This window comes from Manacus candei, unplaced genomic scaffold, assembly GCF_025592945.1.
Source record: "Manacus candei isolate 608988 ecotype Guabito, Panama unplaced genomic scaffold, ASM2559294v1 h1tg000014l, whole genome shotgun sequence".
Lineage (NCBI taxonomy): Eukaryota > Metazoa > Chordata > Aves > Passeriformes > Pipridae > Manacus > Manacus candei.
In genome coordinates, this window is record NW_026138062.1 from 70,390,259 (window position 1) to 70,408,561 (window position 18,303).

The following is an 18,303-nucleotide window of genomic DNA, read 5'->3' on the forward strand; positions in this document are numbered from 1 at the left end:
CAACTCTAATTATCAGTCCATCACACTTCTAAATAGCCACCATTAGCAGTGAAAGTTTTCGAGCAGCCAGTTAAACTTGAATGGCTAAGGGAGGTACAAGGCAGTTCGAGTCAGTGGAATGACATGTCTGCCTACGGGCACGCACGAGAAGGGACAGAAGAATGAGATGTTCCGTTTTCCAAAAGTGTAACAGATGACTACAACTGTCATAACAGGTTTTCCATAATGTGTTCAACCCGCTATGGATGTGAAGAGAAGGACAGCTTGTTTGATTTCAATGATCATCAGCTGGATCCCCAGTTCAGAACAAACAGAGCGAGACCAATGCTGGAAGCGTTCAAGAACGGGTATCATGTTGCCTTTCCAAGCTGAAGGCATTTATCTTTTGCTTTTTCAAATAACGAGTGCTTTAACTTCTGCTGGATACATCTGTAAAATCTTTGCCACACTACCCACCTACTTAAACATTTTCAAAGCATCTCATCTCACTATTCAAGTCTGGAATCAAACATCCTCATTCCCCAAGTCCTTTGTTGCCACATAAGTGATCCCAATCACCGCAACAGTAGAATAACTTTTGTGTAAAGGCACTGTTCAAAGTGAGATGAAGTGGTAGAGTAAGGCCCTAACTTACAAAGCTTAATAATAAAAGCTGGGGATTTTTGTTGCCTGTACATTATAACTAATTAGGTACAGCAAATCAAAGAGGAGAAAATAAAACAGTTTTAGTGATAATATGTGCATTGTTTTACTTAATTGAGACCAGGAGTTTAATCTCTTATGTCTGCTTTGATCTCTTCGTGCACCCTTTCATTGGTAAATACAAAAAATCTGTGACTCCAACAAACAAAAGTGAAATCAGTAATAAAAAACCATAATAGCAATTAAACCCAACTTTGGACCCAGCCAGGAAAGCCACGGTATCATTACAGGCTATAGTGGTTGGATTCACAGAAAAGAAAAAAAAAAAAGTCGATTCATTCTATGATTTCTATTCTGGAAAATAAATAGTACTTATTCAGTCTCTTATCTCGAGAAGAAAGGAAAAACTAAAAGCATTTTTGGTCTTAAGCCACTACTTTCATCTCCCTGCCTCTTCTATTCTTTTTAACAAGAGCAAAAAACAATAAGAGAGAGAAAGAGAAGTATTTTCGAAGGCATGACCCTCTATAACAAAACAAAGACTCCTCCAAATTACCAAACTGCCATCAATGTTGTAGACACCTCAAAGTTCCACAGTTTGCTTGCTAAATTATATTAACTGACAGTGATGGAAGAAGCACCTGTGGAACATAAGAAGGTAATTTTGTGCCCCCAGAGACAGAGAGTCCATGGGTGCTTTGCTGAAACATCCATTTTATTGCCAGCAATGTTTGCATGTCTCACACAGGGGAAAAGAGGGATGTTCTCTATATAAGAAAAATGTGTCTCCCTCCCATTTACCTCACCTGATTGCCAGCTTCTTTTCATGGTCTCAGCACTTTTTGCTCCTAAGTATGGAGAACAGATGCCAAAATCCCATAACAAGGAACTGCTTCTCACAAGATTTTTTGCAAAGTTCAGCACACTGAAGAAGATTTTGACAAACCATTAGCAGAGTGCAGAAGAACAGCTTCAAGGTAACAATCAGGTTCCAAAATCAAATTCCCATGCTTTAATTAGAGTCAGGGACTGTAGTGAAAACAGCAGAATCAGAGTCCATTAGGAAAGTTTATGACTAAATCAATGGAAACAACTTCCAAAACAATGTAAATTAATAATTTTACTACTTCCAACTCTGACACTATTACTTAGCTAGTAGTTCTGATTTCTGGTGAAAATTTTTCTTTTTATCTCTTCCCAAACCCTTTTTCTACATTACTGAGTAATCATTTTCCTACCAAATCGTGTTTCTTCATCCCAATCCTTTTCCCTTTTTTTTTTTTTTTTTTGCTGTACAACATAGGAGTGACCCATTCACAGAAAATTTCAAATACGAACAAAGCACAAAAGATAAAGTCACAAAGTAAAAGCAGTAAAAGGTAAAGGTTTTATAGATATTTTTAGCTAGATGACAACTCTTGCTTCAATGTGCATTGCAAGAGAAAGCTGTGCTCATCTCCTGAACAGCAATCGGATCAAAAAATATTTGCTGCAGGAAGTTGAATTTACCTTTTGACCTCCGATCTCTTCTGTGAGCTTCACTCCCTTATATGAGAAACACAATTTGTTTTCACCACTCAAAAAGCTGGTTCACAGTTATGTTGAACTTTCCAAAAGAAATTAAATGTAATCATGAACGCTGTGTTTTTCCAGGCCACTCCAACAGTAGAATGGGCAGAACAAGGAAGCCAGAAGTCAAAGTTCTTACATACAGATAACATTACCTCCACATGCACCAATCCTTTATTTTAATCCACAAGTCTACCTGTGATAGACCCATGTGTAGAAGAGGCCTTGGAGTTCAGCTGCTTTCCCACACTGGTTTACTACGTACCTTCATAACTGAAACCACCCCACAAATAATTATAATGTGTTAACTATTATATATTTTATATATAATTATTTGTGCTTCATCCGAAATGCTCCACAGTACTGAAAGAGAAATACTTTCCCCTCTTTCTGAAGGAATATATCCCTTTCATTCTTAGCTCAAACTGAAGTACTTGCCGTAAAGGTATTATTTGGCAGTAAATCTGCTACATTAACTGATCCAAAGATTCCTAATATGTGTTAGAAATCCCTTCACATTTTAATCTCAATATAATAGAACTGGACAAAACACACCCCATTTCTGACTGAAAAGATAAAAGCTGAAATAGTAAATGACAATTAAATAAATAAATGTATCTCTAGTAAAGATACACTCTACCTTGCCACCTGGTATCTATAAAAAGGCCCCAATATTCTAATTTTGGCCCAAATTTCTCATAAAAAGTGGAGAGCTTATTGAATTTTTTTTGTTTCTGTCTTTTTTTGGAAGGAAAAATCTTAGCAAGTCACTCAAAGGCATTATCTTGACTTTATTTTTTTGTTTTATTTTATAATTTTTTCCACTAATTCTTGTAGCTCATCATAACACAGGTTTGGGGAGTTTTTGAGTACATTTTTTTGTTTGGTTTTTAAAAAGCTGTCTATAAATTCAGTTTTTTCTCTCATGCCCAAGAGGGTCCTGAAAATTTCTAGGATTATTTCAAGGCCAGCATAGCCCAGGAAAATGCTGGTGCTAAAGATTTCAAGGACTATGCTGACAGAAAACAGTTCAAGTCAATGTATTGTACTACTGAGCAACTCAGGAAATGAAAACTAAGAAGTTCTTAGCATGACACAAAACATAGAGAGTATTCCTGCCAAACATAAGTCTGATTAGGTTTTTGTGCCATACCCCTGCAGGTGTTCACCCACTTTCCATCTGTACCTGGTCTCTTGTCACAGGTCAAGTTTAAACTGCTTTTCTAGTCTATATTCACTAAATTAAAAAAGCCAAACCAACAAATCACAGAACTATTGACTGTGATTCCCCTAACAAAACACCCTCATCCTACATTGCCCAACAGAATTACTGCTTTTGGTAAATCTTCAATACCAGATCCTGCTTCACTTGTATTTTTCTTAAATATTATTAAAGAACCTAAATATTATAATCAATAAAAAAATCCCCTACATTTCAAATATCCTTCCTCAATATAATTTTTAATATAAGAGCTAGATACAATATATTTCTATACATAACTATAAAAGTCTACATGGAGACACAGTTCTAAACACTGTTAAAGGTTATTCACCAACTATCCATAACAGTAAATTCAATAAGAACACAACATAAATAAAGACAACACACAAGACAAGCAAAAAGCACAAGCAAAACCAGTAATCTTCCTCTGACAGAAGGTAGCAATACCTGATGGTATCTCCAAAACTCATCTCTGAACAGGGAAACCCACCAGGGAACAGCTACCAAACTGCATCATCTTTGTAATAACACCAGAGAACTAAACTCATCTGTGAAAGTCATTAATGCATTTAGGTGCTGCTATAAAGATTACACACAGCCATGAAGGAGCTGCGAAAATGAGCATCTCCTTTTTTTTTTTCTAAATAGCACTTCCCAGCAGTCTCATGAGCGATATTGAAACCTCTTGTCTGATTGGGCAAGGCAAATTCAACAGCTGATTTAGCAAAATGCACTGGTTTCTTCCTCCTAACAGATGTCTGTCAGGCATTGCTGTAATAAACAGTCACTGAACACATTTGACACTATCACAGAAGAGGAACAACTTTTTCAACACCACACTGCAAAGCAGAGGGTTGACAAGGAGTGAGTTCAAAAAAGACTGAGGCAATCCCTGGAAGTGTGAAGGCCAGGCTGGATGGGGCTCAACTTGGTCTACTGGAAGGTGCCCCTGTCCATGGCAGGGGGGTTGGAAAGAGATAATATTTAAGGTCCCTTCCAACCTAAACCATTCCATGGTTCTACGATAATTCCTCTAAAGAATGTTTCATTTTCCAAGATCCCAAAAGACCCTGAACTGGACAGAAAGGATGCAGAACAACTGACTTACAATTCTGAGAAGGAGGGGATGGAATGGATATTAATGAATACCAAATATACGTTATCTCTTCAAATAAATACGAACACACGCAAGTGTATTTTGTGCAGCCAACTGAAATCTTCTAAGTCCTTTAAAACGTTTTATTTACCTAAACCAGGAAACCACACCACCAGTACTAGAATTGTACTTTCATTTATTATATTTTTAAAGATTCATAGGATTTTATCAGGATTTCTAGCATCTGGTCAAAAATGCAAAGTATAAACAATAGCTTAAACTGCCTATCAGAGTTAAGTAGGGAAAAACAAACATTAAGGTTGCCTGTGTATCAAGGAATATTGCAGCTAACAAAAGAGGGTAAGCTATAGAATCTGGAGGCACGTTTCTGTATAAGAAGCAAGAAAGGAGTGTGAATCCTTGCAAGTTCAACATGTAGGAACAGCTCAACAGAAGTTAACACAGGTAGTAGAGAAAACATCTAACTATGAGATTTGCATACTGGAAGAGGTTGCTGATGCTTCAGATAACCAGGTCAAAGATATGACAAAAAAACGACCAAACCTTTTCAAACTGACTGGTGATACAAACTGTTCTTTCTCTCAAACATTTCCTCGGAGGTCACTCAAATAAACTGTTCCATATTAAGTAAAAAATTCACAGGACATCTGCCTACAATATATATGCTTCTTCCTGAGCTGACTTGCTGCCTATTGCTTACCAGGTGCACTTAGTTCTAGGATTCTGCATAAATTTACATCATACAAAGCTTTATTTTCAAGGATTATCCCAGTGAAAAAGGAATCCAAGTATGCTCCTGTATTTCCTGGTTGGTGTTTTGTTTTTTCACCAGGAAGTGAATTACCTCAACAAAACCAATCTGAAGGGTTACTTTAGCTCCCTTAAGAATCCATCTAATTCTCTTGCACTGGATGGAAAGGGCATGAAAATGCACGCTGAGAGACTTGCTGAAAATTATCCACCAAATAAAACAGAGAGGACAGAACCAATGGGCTGAACTGTTTTAAGTATAGTGGGAAATAAACTTGCTACTATCAAAGTTTAAAATAGATGGAGTACAAAACAGAGGGAGAACAAATTGTCTAATTCACCAGCTATACACAGAAGTTGGAAAAGAACTGATAAATAGATTATCTCAAGAGCTAAGTGCTTAAAAACCAGTTCTGTGTTTTCCATTCCCTCCTGTGAGTCTACCTTTCCCAAATACGGTAGAGGATGTGTTTCCTTATGGCTGGCTGCATTCTTTAAAGTGATGCTTTATACATATATGCTTGTACCACCTTATAAGAGTTCACCTGACTGACACAGATCAGAAAATACAATATAAAAGTCGAGATGAACAGACAGATCTCTGATCATAGGTGATTCTGTATCCTTCAGCACAGTGAGTCAAACATCCTTGATTTACATGCTTCTACTTAAGCAATGTGTGATTATTTAGAAAAAAACTTTTGACGAGAGCAAAATAACACCACTTATAGAGACAAGGTATTAACATTATTGTATAGAAGAATCTACATGTTATTTTATGATGCTAATGTTCAACAACATGACAATGTTCACGTTTTAAAGAAATAAAGTGGTATTTATCTACTGAAGCTGACAGAGTTTGCACTAACAATAAATAATAAGACTACTATATGCTATTCTGATACATGCTGCTTTTGTTTTTTTTCTTTTTTTTGGTCATCTGGTCAGGGTTTGTGTCTTCATAATTGTTGTGCAACAGTAGCTCCTAATTCTGATTAGGCCTCCAGTGACATCAAAACATTGCTCTGATTGTTATAATGAACATCCAGATCCAAATAATAGCTACATTGGTAGGAAGGCATGAGGAGGTGAAAGTTATGAAGAAGTCTTGGAAAAATTTTAATAAGTCACATTAATAATAATCAATATAGGTAACAGGAACTGTGAAAAGAAATGAGAGAAAATTAATAATGAAGTTACCAGTCAGGAGAGTGTAACTATTAGGGATATGAAGCAATTGGTTATGAGGTGCACAAAATTTGTACCCAGGTCTCTCTCGTGGACATATTTTAACGAAGACATACATTTTTGTATTACATAGACACTGCTGTAAAAGAAATGATGCTAAGCCAAAAAGGAGACTGAGCAGGTAAGTAAAGGAAGGAAAGAAATATTAGTCATTTATGCCATACATAAAAGCTATTTCAGATATATATCAGAATGGCATAGGAAAAAACTGCTGAGAGGCAGGTCTTTATTTAGTCAGCTAAGCAAAAATTCCTAGAAAAGACACTAATATAGTTCCAAATACATGCCAGAAAATGAATATGCATAATAAAATCATGTAACTATATCAAAATAATGGTTTGTATTCATATCAACATTCATGTTGATGTTGGCTCCAAAATTTGGACTGTGAGCAGAACCACACAGTGTCTTCAAAAAGAACTCATAAAAATATTGCAAATGTAATTATTATAATTTTTTACAATGACATCGTGTCAACTATTTAAAAAAATTTCCACAGAAGCATTAAGCTCCAGAATTTTCCAGGTCTGTGCGATCACTGTAACTTTCTAAAAACTATGGAAGCAACGCTTAGCACTTTGTTGCTGTTCAGTGACTTAAATGGAAATATATGTTGTTACAAAACACCAACAGATTGTCATTCCTTATATTCTTGTTTTCAGATTCAACTAGTGCTTGGGTGTTATTTACAATGTAAATATCTTTTCCAGCATGGCAATCATCATTATCATAGTCTTAATTCTATGTCCATATTTTGCAGGATGAGAAACAAAAGGAAATAATTTATGTTTTGTAGACCAATTAAAGCAGCTGGTTTAACAATGAGAGCTTTTACTAAAAATATGTACATTTACATGTACTTAGCCCATTCTGCTTGGACAGTAAATCTACATAATTTTCAGGATGTAGCATGTATTACAATGAATGATATGTTAATAACTTAGAGACTCAAACCATTATAACTGCCTCTCACAAAAAATCATAGACTAATTGAAGTAATCTACAGGAAACAGCCATAGAGCATAAATTTTGTGGGAGAAATTAATGGAAACCTAAGAAGCAGCTATTTCACACACACAGTTGTTGTTTCAAAGGTATTTGATGGGCAGGCTTTAGGTCAGGACAGTATCTTTCAGTTAATAGAAAAACGAAATACAGCCTTACGCTCATAGAGCAGCCTACTGAAAATTATCAAAATATCAAATTTTTACATAGCAAGGTTTTTCACCATTTCAGATTTTCTTGTATTACCAAGGTGGTCAAAGTATAGCAGCTTGATGTTGAACGGGACATTCCAAAAGGATTTAAAAATGCAGATATATTTCAACTTTGCTGATAAATGGCAAGCACCTCTGAACATTCAAGAAACCAAAATATCTTGTTTCAGCTGACTACAGTGTTTCCACAAGCTTTATTTCATGCACCATCAAAATTCCTCTATCTTTTTTATTATCACAATGTAATACCTGAAAAGAACAATTTAGTGGCTTGCTGTTTCCATTTTTGTACATATACCATCTGCTCAACTGTATTTTGTTTATTATAGCTAAAGTCAATTTACTCCCAAAGACTGCACTGAGGAAAATTTAAATGGGGTCATACTTAGCACCTCAGGGAACCAAGTAATGCATGTACTAGAACACATCAGAGTCCAGTATCCTATCTCTGACAGTAAATGCCTAAGAGAAAAAAGTAAGGACACACAAACAGAAATACTTCCCTGCTATAACTTCCTAGCCGGCAGCAATTCACATCTCAAGGATTTACTGAGTTAGAGGTAATACCAATGTGTTTAACAGCTCTCCATGGATTTTTCATCCAGACATTTGACTGAACACTCTTGGAATAAAGGTAATTTTTTGAACAAAGGTAATTTTTTGTCAGGAATGTCCCGTGGTGAAGATTTCCATAGCACCATTTTGTGTGTGCATGTGTGTGTATATGTGAAAATATCTCCTGTTTGTTTTAAGCACGGCTCATAAAGAAGAAAAGAAGCCCAACTATTCTCCTGATAACATGACACAATAAAATGGAACCCACTGTGTGCAGCTTTGTCAGTCCAGAAACAAACCTTTAATTAGGTGATTTTTTTAATTTTTTTTTGAGATGACTTGACCTCCAGTGGAATATAGTTTTCCATTCCTTGCCTGTGTAAACTTGATAATTTTTGGTAACAAACATTACCCAAAGGTAGCTCAGATTTTACAGAACCAGTAATTTTCATTGCACAACCAGCACAATTATAAACCCCCAACATAATCTACCAGCTGCAAAACGTCACATATTCTGCACACTATATCAGATGGTTATATGTGAGCTACAGTGGGTTTTTCAAGACAGATCTTACAGGTTTCCCTGGACTGAACACCACTCCTGGACCTTCCCTGGAAAGTCCAAAATGACTTAAATATGTTTCTCATTGCCATTTGTTCTCTTCAAAGCCTGACAGCCCCATAATCTGTATCTCCTTCATGATGTATATAAAAGAATAATCCCCTAGATTCTTTAGTGTCTGGGTAGAGTTTAATCCTAAGGATGAAGCAGCTAATAACAGAAGCAGTCAAGCCTTGCTTCCTTGCTACAACCCCATATTAGAGGTCAGTCAAGCTCATATTGCTGCCTCAGCTCAAAGCTTCCTGTTCCTCTCAGAGTCCTCCAAACCACCAACAGATGAACAGATCTAGAGACAAAAAAACCCACCCATTTCTCTTTGCAGTGGACAAGAAGACTTGATTACATTTTGTGAGATACTGAGCAGGTTATGATCAGGACATTTTTCTATCTATCTCCATACTACTTATTAAACATATTTCCAGGCAAGAAAACACTCAACATCAAGGATTCAACTAGTGTAAAAATGCTTTCGATGTGTTTAGCAATAGATTCAGAAACAATGACATTGGCACTGATAGCCTTTTGCAGCACAGTCAAGTTCCCTGGTGATTCAGTTCCAGCTTTCTGCCCTCGGAGTTAAAGCCTTGCACTTACCTTTTTACAGGTAAAATTCTGCACAAAATGTCTACTCTGCCACAATAAGGACACTGCCAGTCAGTATGGGAAGTCTGTGCATGTCACATAAAGTAATTATCAAATACAGTCTCTCATGAAGAAAGTTCCTTTCCATTCCAGTCACTCTGATGATAGTTTGGAATTTCAAGAATGAGGGTTGTTTCTCAACTTTGAAGCTAATTTTGGCTCGTATGGTTTTTGTGACCTTCTCTTTAGCCATTTTGGATATATATTGTACAATGTAGAGCCATCTGGTGAAACTGAATTTATCTCAACTACACCAGGGATCTATCTCAGCTAATTAGGCTATCTGCAAAGGTAAATTAGCTCATACCTTGCTAACAAAGCAAGCCTGTTTCCATATACCAAGGTAACTTGGTTCATGCTACAGCTCATATCTAATCAGAACTGTACTATTCTGTTACTCTGATTTACTTCTATGCCTTTTTATGATTATACATTGCCTGAGATTATCAGAATATTCTTTAATAATTCTATTGCCAATCTAAGGGGTTTTTTTAAATGTCTGTGTCATCGGGTCTCTTGGACTAGTTTATTCACATTAAAAGAAATCCAACCCCTCCTCAATCCAGCCTTCTGACCTATGAATTTGGCAAAGACAGTTCTCTATATCAGCCCTTCAGAGACAGTTTTTATTTCTTCAAGAACTCAAATGAGGTCACAATCATAAGCTGTTATAAATCATGGTACTCTTCTATAATTTTCACTTCACTCAGTGTGATTTCTTTAATCTTTCTAAAGACAGTTCCCAAAAATATTAAGTGATAGTTTTCATAACAAAGTATTAGTGCCTAATTTTGTAACTACTGGATAGTAACACAGAGCTCAGTTTCTCTCTGCGAAAACGATTGTCTTAAATTTATCAGGCTAAGGATTTTCTAATAGCAAGATGCTTTCTCCTTTTATAAATGCAGGAATAAAATGAAAAATTATAGATGAATTAATAAAACATGCCTGTGTTCCAAAATTTTTCACTAAGGGCAATACAATGTTGATGTTTAACACAGAAAATGAAAACAACTGTATGAAGAAATTAAAACACAACCTCAGAAGTCAGCAGTTTACCATCTTGCACATCAAAGCCCCTGTCCGATGGCCTTCAGGGTAACGTAGTTCCAACACACACTGCTCAACTCCCTTCCCATTAGACACCAGTAAAATGAAGACATTTTAGTGCAGCATTTAGGTCCAGAAATGGCCCCTTTTTCAGTATCACCCCTTAAATTATTGTAGGGCTGACCTTGAACACCTGATGACTCCTACATCCACGTTCACCATTTTTTCTATACTTGCTTCTAGAAAACAGTTTTTGGTCCCTTCCAGGCTTTTTCTCACACAGAGAATAGCCATCACACTCCATTTCCCCCAACCTAATTTAAAGTGAGGAAAGCTAAAGTGTCACAGTAAAATACCAACTGAACCTGTTTACCCAAGATCGTATTTTGATTCAGTATTAAAGTACCCCATAAATAAGCTCTTTCCTCCACAGTCTTAGACGAGTATGTATCTCAGTAATGGCTAAAACAAAACCAGGATCATAAAAAATCCTTACTCAGAGAACATTCATATGCCCAAGTGAAATGTGTATGTAGGTACTACTCTAGATTTTTAGACCAAACTCAACAAGGCAGGCATTTCTCTATAGCTTTCTACCATTTCTACCCTTTTGCTGTTGACTTAAAAGGAAACAAGTGTATTTCATAGCTCAATATCCTTTGCCTTTAGGTAAACATACACAGGGTATTTTAGTCTTGATTTACACCTGAGTATTAAAACCAACTTAATGTAGTAGGTTGCAAAAAAAAAAAAGTGAATGTACAGGGTTTTTAAGAGGGAACATTGTCATTGGTTCCTTAGTGCATGTGCTGGATCTGGCTGGGGTGGAGGTTATTTCTTTCATGGCAGCAGGTATGAGACTGTGTTTTGGAAGTGTGCTGAACACAAGGTTGATATCACTGGGATGTTGTTGTTATCACTGAGCGGGGCTTGCACAGAGCCAAGGCCTTTTCTGCCCCTCACACCTCCCCACCAGCGAGCGGGCTGGGGGTGCACAAGGAGCTGGGAGGGGACACAGCCAGGAGAGGTGACCCCAACTGACCAAAGGGCCATCCCCCCCTAACATATGGTGTCATCTTGCTCAGCCTATAAAGTTGGGGGAAGAAGGAGGAAGGGAAGGTTGTTCAGAGTGATGACATTTGTCAAGTCACCATCACACGTGACAGGGCCCTGCTCTCCTGGGGATGGCTGAACACCTGCCTGCCACCATCCTGGAACGAGTGAATTAATTCCTTGGTTTGCTTTGCTTGTGCATGTGGGTTTTGATTTACCTATTAAACCTTCTTTGTCTCAGCTACAAGTTTGCTCACTTTTACCCTTCTTAACCTCTACTTCATCCCACTGGTGGGGGAGTGAGAGACCAGCTGCATGGGGCTTGGCTGCTGGCTGGGGTTAAACAATGACAGTGTGTTTTCCTAGCATTGTCACCCTTAATTCTAATAACTGATTGAATGAAACTGTTTGTTGAAGTATTGACTATTTGAGGAAACAGGAATATTCTCTTAAAGATAAAAATCTAAATGCAGTAATTCACTATTAGTGTCACCTTTGCTGTCCAGTCTCATTGTTTTCATTATAAACAGTACAACTTGAACTGCAAAAACTTGGCTGCTTATACACTAAGTAATGGCAGAAAACAACTTTTAGTATCTATACCCTCTTCATATAGCTGTCCTACTTGGAAACATCAGCTACTGAAATAATAGGCTTTTGAAAGAAGAAATCCATGAAATGGACTTTCTGTTAGGACTTTCATCTGAGAGCAGAAATTCTAGCACAAAACAGAACCAAGTACGATGTGTTTATTCACAGAAGTAGAAAAGAAATATGTTATTTCCAGTGGCTGTTATTTGCTGGCTCATCCTTCAGAGTGATATAACTCTTCTTTTAAATAGGATGAACTATGACAAATGCCATTCTCTGCTTAGTCTGTTTTCACATGCCAGAGTTCAGCTGTCATAAAGGTGATTTGTCCTCCTGTGATCCATCAAATCATTATGTTCTTTTGTATTGTTTTTCCTACTGAACCCTATTATTGAAAACTTAATGACTATATGGAGAATGTTCTGCAATGGAGTATCAATGGCCTGTTAAGCTCTCTTCCTCCCTCCTAGGTGGTGTGAATCAGGGATTAAGCCCCAATTATCAACCTGTTTGCCTTAACAGGCAATTTTAGCTTATTTCTAGGCCACATTACTGGACTTCCCTTGTTTCTGTAAAGAATACCAATCTTTTTTGTCAGTATTTTAAATATGACAGATTATTCAGGTGTTGAGGTCACGTCTTCCCTCTAAGAAGATTCTTTAAAAGTCAGCCACCAGGTGAACGCTGTTTAACTGTCATTCTTTTAGTCTGAGAAGAATTTCTGTTCCTAAATATTAGCACTTTTGACTATCAAATAGGTTATGGACCTCATTTCTGTTTTCCAGAAGGTAAAACAAGAGGTGATGACAACAAGAAGACTCTCCCCTCTTTATACACCTCAGTAGTACCAAAATAAACACAGCTTGTGTAGGATTAGTTACTACAGTTGCATTGACTTTCTTCAATCAGGAATAGGTAAGCTCCAGGATGAGATGAACATGCAAAATCAGACCTCTTCTCCTTCTCCCCAAGACCTCCCTAAATCAGAAACAACTCTGTTATCATTAACAGGGATGGTCAAACAGTTTGTACATGACAAAAAATTCCACTCCTCTATATGCTTACACAAAAAGAATATTTTTAAAAATAAGATCTCAGGACATATTTTTTGGGGGGTTTAGGGATGACATTTAAGTGAATGAAAGAAAATAGCAGGCCACTACATTGGCAGCAGTGTACATCCTAGAGATGAGAAAGTTGCACAGATCTGGGATTCCTCTTCATCTGCCCCCATGCAGGTCCTTTAATTCACCTCTGGATGCCCTACAGAGCTTTTATCAGCAGATACAACTCATGTTGTATGAATACAATTCATATTCTCAGATTCTGCATTTCTGGGATTTGCTACTTCATTGTGAAATGGTCATATTTTCTACACTCTTAGTCCCTTTCAATATCTGTTTTTAATTCACTACTAACTGATAACACATCCTGTTGAATGCACCAAATAAGGTTAGATTCTCAACTTGGGAAATGCACCTTTAGTCCCAACTGATACCATCCCATCAGCATTCGAGTTAGGAAATTACCTTGTCAGCAAGGCAAACGTCACATTTTTAATACAGCACCAATCATCAGCTAAGCCAATAACATGAGTTGGAAAAAAATTAGCAAGAACCACAGAACAGCCACCAGCTCCTATTTTCTTCTCCTCTGCCTCTGTTAGCCACTCCAAATGTCCTCACAGCCTGGATTTCAGCACATGGCACATTCAACACACTTTTGATGAATTCCTGTAAATGTCCAGTTTTTCTGCTCCGGTATTCTCAAATATTCCTGCTTCCAAGAAAACCAAATTTATAACGTGAGGGGAGGCTGCATATTTCTGGCACAGGCAGTTGTGCAGATGTTATTCCTTAAGGAAGACTATCTTGATTGCCTCCATGAATAATGGCTACGAGATGGCAAGGAGCCAACAGTTCTCTTATAGCAGAAGGTATAAAACCACTCTCCTACTGAAGGAAGGCCCCCAGTAGGATAATATATTATTACGCATGATTCAAATTACAGGATCTGCAGCAGGGGAGCTCGTGGCTGAATCAGGACAGCCGCACACAGAATACTGATGATGGGATGATGGAATGCATCATGCATTGAAAGAGCTATGGTTTAGTGTTTAAATCCTCTGTTTTTCAAAGTGGCTAGAAAGATCAATATATAACTGAAGCACCATAAACAAATTGTACATTATTGTGTGCGTGGAGGGGGGAAGTTAGCATGTTGTCGCAAAAATTCTATTTCAGGCTACTTCCTTAAATAAAATTTTGCTTTACCAAAGACTTGACCTCTTGAAGCCCACTAGCAACAGATATAGCTTTAATTTAATAACACAATATTGAATTTGTCTCATATCTGATTCTGTTTCAGCTATTAGAATACTGAAGAGCAAAACCTTGCCTCATTAGATTATGCAGTCTGAAATCTCTGCATTCCACAGTATTCTAGGCTGGTCTTAAATTGTTCGCACAACAAATTACTTTACTCACAAAGAGCTAAATCCAAATGTTCAACACAATGTTGGCTTGCCAAAATGTTTTCCATTTATAATTGAACACATCTCAAGAAAATTTGCACGTTTATTATTAAAAAAAAAAAAAAAAGCCACACCAAACCTATTCCCCAATATTAAAAGCTGGCTAGATAATAGTTTTTCAATCTGAGATCTAATCTTTTCTGTGTAGATTAAGCACATTATAAGTAAAAATAGAAATAGCTAAACAAAAATTCTATATTTCGCTTTGCTGCAACATACCCTGAAGCAGTATGCAAGCTCTCCCTTGACTTCCTTTCATACTGGCTCTTGTATTCATTTATTCTCGTAAATGGATGCAAATCAGGTGCATTGTGTCGAGGTGGAAGGAAGGGGGTGAAATTTGTTCAGAAATGATCTCAGTTCTATTCATTAATAAAATGACATCTTGGCTGAAAGTGGTGAAGAATGAAATATAACAGTACTGAACTTCACTCAGTTGTAACAGATGCACGTAAGAACCTTTAGAGAAAGCCAGATATGTAAAACGGCCACAGTGAAATGATTTCTGAAGCATTAGAATAAGTACTTAGACCGTGATGGTAGCTAAAGATGCAAACTCGATGCTGCACCAACACCCTTTTTACCTTTCAAGACAGCTAAAGGTAATCTCAGGCTATAACTGGAGGAAGCAGTACCACATTAGGTAAGGACTACAAGGAGACAAACAGACATGAAAGAAAAATATATGCACAATATTAAATAATAGACACTTTTAAAGGTTTTATGGGGCCAACAGAAAAAAAAAAATGGAACAATGCCCATGGTTACCTGCAGAGACAGCACATAGTTAAAAAAAAAAAATCAAGAAATTGTAGCCACCGTTTTGCATAGCGATTCAAATTATGCTGGCAGAATAATTAATGGAGGACCTAATCTCTGTGAGGGAAAAAAAAAAAAAAAAAGAAAAGAAAAAAGGATACGTTAAACAAAGTTCATTACTGCATGATGTAAATGAGTTTCTCACCAGTGATGTCACTGATTGGCTGGGATGTAGAGCTGGTTTCGAACAGTGCAGCATGGCCGGATTGGCTGCTAGCTCTTCTGGTTACTGCCTGCTTGGGCAGCGGTCGAACCAGACTCTTTCTGTCTCTCTTGTTGTCGTTTGAAGCAAATCTTGTTCAGCCCAGCTGTGTCTCCATAGTAGTGGCACCCTAAGAGAGTCTCCCTCCTGCTTCCCACAGCTCATCTGTAAGGCGGTCGCTGCTGTGAAATACCAGCCTTTGGCACGGAGCCCAGACTGCGTTGTTAGATCCGTCTATAATACAGAAAAGAATTTTTTTAAATCAGTTCTTTCACTGAATTACATCCTAAGAAGGATTAATAAGCACTAAATTGCAACTGATTTGTGGACTTTTAAATTATGTAGCTAGCACTATTTCTGAAATAAAATATTATCTGATCTGCAATAGCACAACATCATTGGCTTAGAAAGAAAAAAAAAAAGAAAAAGAAAGAATGAAAGAAAGGAAGAAAGAGAAGCAACAACTCTTCTTTGTTTACCTTGATTACAAAAAAATTAATTCTTCCTTTTTTCCCCTAGAATGGTAACTGATATCTTGGTGCTACGCAAGAATATTTTAAACTATCGCCAGTTTTCTATTTACATCCAAGTCATTATTTTCAGGTTAAGACAAGGGATCTTAATTAGCATTCTCTTTAACTATGCAAACTGAGACAGGGCATGAAAGAAAAATGCTGTATGGAAGAGACAGAGAGAGAGACAGAGACAGAGGAAGAAGAAAAAAAAAAAAAATCTGTGCAGCTTTTACAGTTCAGCTGTCTGACCCCCTGCAAAAAGAATGCAGTCATATCAACTTTGCCAGACAATGGAGTACCTACAGGCTTTCCTCTAGACAAGTCCTTTATAACCAGTCAGTATTATGTGCTGCAGACAGTGGCCAATCGCTAAGCTGCTTTCTACAGCAGTGACACAATAGGTGCACTGGCCACACTGTCCTCCTAGCCCCTGACAGCGGTGCAGGTTCATTTTTTCTACGCTGGAATACACATATGTCTTTAATGTTCCCACTGCATGGGGAAAAAAAAATAAATATCAGCCTAAGCTTGCTTTGTTTTGCTATAATTACATCAGCCTAATTACTGCAGCCGAGCCGCAGAGCCACTGCTCAGAGCGGCGCATAGGCATGCACGTCATATAAATATGCATGAGCATGCCTGCTTATTTAAATACAAAAATGCATCAGTTGCTGGTGGTGCCTTTTTGGTTTTGCTTTCTGCATGTCCTTCCTTCTCATCCCCCCCCCCGCTCCAACACCCATTCCTGATAAACCAAGTGAGTTAAGGACGCCCAGCAAACACGGTCACCATTTTTTCTCCCTTTATTTATCCAAACTTTTATTTGTTCCGTTCTAATTGTAAGCATTGAGGAGGAACTAAAAAAAAAAAAATAAAAATTTTCGGATGCAAATGAGTCTCAGCTAGTAAGGGGAAGGGTATTGCAGACCTAGGGCATTTTTCTCCCTTGTCACTACCCATCAGAGAAAGCGCCTGTAAATGAATCTGCGTGCACTCCATCATAGCCAGGCATCAGATGCCCAGCTCTTATTAAAGCCCGATGATCCCCCAGCATGTGCACGCACCAAGCTTGTGTGTTTGGGTACTCTGTAATTACAGCAGCTCTCGTAACTGTACCTGAATCCCCTCGTATAGCCAAAAGATTAAATCATCACTATTCACGTATTAGACAGACATAATTGGGCACATTCTATAATGGGAATCGCCATGCTAATTTTTCTGATTTTATGCATGGGATTTACATATTCATGAAGAGAATAGCTCTTATGACCGCCGACAGAGCAACATGAAAAGAAAAGACACTATTCTCCAGCACACAGAGTATACAAAATCTAGGGGGAAAAGATGCAGCATATGGCGACAAGGAGAAGAAGTTGTTTGGCTTTCGAGGGTTATTTTCTTTCCTATTTATAAATTCTGGGTAGACGGCTTACAAAAGCATGTAAGTATTCTGATCACGAAGGCAAAGTAAATCTGTGTTATTAGTAATCATCCACTGGTAGCTGAAATAAAATCCTTTTCCAGTTGGTGCCCAATGTTCTGCAAGTTTTGCCTTTGCATTAGAGACCATTTTCAGTTTAAGGATGCTTAGGACGTATTCATCCAGGAGTGCACAAAAATACTAATGAATCAGAGAGGAAAGAAAATTCCGGCTGATATCTAAAAACCTTGATTTCATATTCTAATGCCTGCTCTGAATTAGGGAACTATGCCTTTCCCAAGAAAGCTGGTGTTCCTCATTATCACAGGGTTTTTTATGCAACTTATTAGAACCGCGTGTTTTCCAAACCTCATAAAACATATCCTCTGAGTGACTTTCAGGTTCTATTGTTTTTTAAAGAAAAAAAAAAAGCCACTAGAGGAAAGATAATTCAGGCAATACCATAAACATAGAGCACATTGATTTGTATAACAATTTCATATAAATAAACACATTACTCTTACTGTAACCTTGTC

General features: G+C 37.4%; 1 protein-coding gene across 2 annotated transcripts in view; it reads right to left on the reverse strand.

Annotated features, from left to right (window-relative positions):
• LOC127467540 (uncharacterized) overlaps positions 1-16,472 on the reverse strand; it is a 284,446-nt gene extending 267,974 nt beyond the window's left edge. Inside the window, exons 1-2 of one of the 2 annotated variants that reach the window (XM_051779616.1) lie at positions 16,312-16,472; positions 15,776-16,066 (exon numbers count right to left, since the gene is read on the reverse strand). The gene's annotated coding sequence lies outside the window, so the exon portion shown is untranslated. Of the gene's footprint in view, positions 1-15,775; positions 16,155-16,311 lie in introns of those variants that run through there. The other variant, XM_051779617.1, reaches the window with a different exon arrangement.
• Between the last annotated feature and the right edge of the window lie 1,831 nt (positions 16,473-18,303).